The following is a 2837-nucleotide window of genomic DNA, read 5'->3' on the forward strand; positions in this document are numbered from 1 at the left end:
CACCTGTTTGCCCCCCTACAGGGGCCGGGCCACCTGGGCAGTTGAGAAGGAGAACAAAACGGGGGACTGGTCACCATCGCGCCCGCCTCTGCTGTCACTGATCTTCACCGTGAGCAGTTTGGACGGCAAAGAGCTCAGAAGCAAATCAGTTCTAACTTTGCTTTTCTCCCCGTCTTCTTGGCTCACGTGTTCTCACTTACTGAGTGTCTGCCAGGCGCCAGACGCTGCCCTGGGCCCCGAGGGCACCACGTGTCACGCTGTGACAGCAGCGAGCCGGGCCCCAGCACCGAGCACTGCGCGGCTCTTCTGGGCTGTGTTGCCTGACTTGCTGGGCGCCGTTGGCCGCATTAAAGAAAAATTACTCTGACTCTGACCCTCGTCAGAACGGAAAGGAAGAGGGGCGCCTGGGTGGCTTAGTCGGTTAAGCGTCCGACTTTCGCTTAGGTCATGATCTCGCGGTTCGCGGGTTCGAGCCCTGCGTCGGGCTCTGTGCTGACTGCCAGCTCAGAGCCTGGAGCCTGTTTCAGTCTGTGACTCCCTCTCTCTCTGACCCTCCCCTGCTCACGCTGTCTCTCTCTCTCTCCTAGAAATAAATAAAACATTAAAAAAAAAAAAGAACGGAAAGGAAGACTATTCAAGGATTACAACAGGTGAGAGAGATTGAAGTTGACTCTGAATACAGCTGCCGAGTGCAGCCTCCAGCTCAGGAGCAGCCTGAGGGGGTCGTGGATGTGTGTATGGGGTCCTCTCTAGGGGCAGGCTGAGCGCTCACACACAGGGCTTGGCTGTCAAGGGGGGAAGAGGAGTCTGGTCGGATGACAAGGGTCCAGTAACTCTGAGAACGGGCCTTGCAGAATTCTTGCTAAAACGGAGCTTGGCCGAGGATGGATGGGGGAGAGGGCTGCAAGGGGTCCGGTTAAAATCAGGTCAAGGATAGAGCCTCTGTCTGCTGCAGTGGGTCAGGCTCCACCTCCACGACTAATGTCTGGGTTGCCGTCCCGAGGCAAAAGGAAGGAGCCCCGAGGCCCCTGATTAGCAGTCCTTCATCCTGGAAGTATGGCCACGATTCCCCCCAAGAGCACACCCCCAGGCGTGCTGCATTACACGGGGTGGGGGACACACATTGACATTACCCTCCCCCCCCGCCGAAAAGGTATGTGGAAGTCCTAACCCCCAGAACCTCAGGATGTGGCCTGATTTGGAAACAGGGTCTTTGCGGAGGTCATGAGGGTGGGAAAAGGGGAAACAGAGGCAGACGAGCACATGAGGACAGAGGATGGGAGCAACGAGTCTAGAAGCCAAGGACTTGCCGCCAAACTAGGGAGGTTCCCCAGGGAGCGCGGCTCTGCTGGCTCTGGGGACATTGAACTTCTGGTGAGAGCGTAATTCCTGTGGTTTAGGCCCCCTGGCTGCGGGTTTTATTACGGCCGCCCCAGGACACCGGTCCACCAATGATGTGCCGAACTGAAAATAGGCAGTCGTGGGAGCCGTGTGGCGATCGCTGCAAACGGGCCCCGGGCTCCAGCGCAGTGTCCTGGACCTGACGGGGCGTGGAAAGTGCCTAGGTGGGGACGGGCCTTGAGGCCACGTGCACCCCCTAATAGGGGCATCCCGTGGTCTTGGAGGGGGAGCAGGGCGAGGAGGCACGTGAAATCCCGCAGGACACGGGGTCCCTTCCCGGCTCCAGCAGCTCCGCAAGCCTGGAGTTCAGATGAACCGAGGGCAGCTTGTTAAAATGCGGACTCCCGTCACGGACCCCAGAGCAGCTCTTCATGGTCCTCCTCTGCGGACTCCAGGTCCCTGCGCTGTGCCCCGTGCCTTCCTCTCCGCCCACACTGTGGCACAAAGCCCCTCGCACCCCTGGCAGCTGGCTCCCCTCTTGCACCTGTTCAGCATCCATGAGCAGGGCCGCGACTCTCCAAGGGGCCTCCGGAAATTGTAACTCAGCTCCGCTGCTGGCCTCTATTTTAAGTCAACTTACCCTACACGACCCTTGGGTGTATGGAGACCCGTGGAGACAGATTCACATGATGCAGTGATAAACAACTTCATTCTTACAGATTGGTAACTAAACTACTGATGACGTGTGCAATGCCAGGAGGTGCCTAGCACACCAGCCGCTCCTAATCGATGCGAGCCCGGAGCAGGACTCCTCTCCCCTGACAAGCACGTGTGTCTCCCCTGGGCCCGCCCGGCGCTGTGGCTGGGCGACAGTCAACACCGGCTCCACTGGGTCCCTCCTCTCACGAAGCCTGCCGCCCGGCGGTCGTACAAGATGTGCCGTCCAGTGGTCACAGGGGCAGATGAACAAAACAGGCGGCTGCTTGATAAGGCAGAGTTCCCAACAGAATCGCCATGACTCTGCTTGCAGATTAAAAAGGTAGAGAAGAGGGGCGCCTGGGTGGCTCAGTGGGTTAAGCCTCCGACCTCTGTTCAAGTCATGATGTCACCGTTTCTGACTTCGCACCCCGAGTGGGACTCTGTGCTGACAGCTCGGAGCCTGGAGCTGCTTCGGATTCTGTGTCTCCCTCTCTCTCTGCCCCGCCCCCACTTGTGCTTTGTCTCTCTGTCTCTCCAAAATAAATAAGTAAATGTAAAAAAAATTTTAACTGCAAAGCCAATTTTTGCAAAAATTAGACACTAATGCTTGAAAAAGCCCTGTCGCTCATCATGGAAATCCCGTAGGGGGGAGGCTCCGCAGGGACAGAAGCGCAAAGCCACCGCCCGGAGGTGAGGGCTTCAGGGACCTGGAGACGGAGGCAGTCATTCCACGCCCACGCCCAGGCCCAGCGGGAGTCCAGAACCGCGCCCTTCCAAGACGCGCCCAAGTCGGGCCC

This window comes from Crocuta crocuta, unplaced genomic scaffold (assembly GCF_008692635.1).
Source record: "Crocuta crocuta isolate KB4526 unplaced genomic scaffold, BGI_CrCroc_1.0 scaffold13, whole genome shotgun sequence".
In the NCBI taxonomy this organism is placed as follows: Eukaryota; Metazoa; Chordata; class Mammalia; order Carnivora; family Hyaenidae; genus Crocuta; species Crocuta crocuta.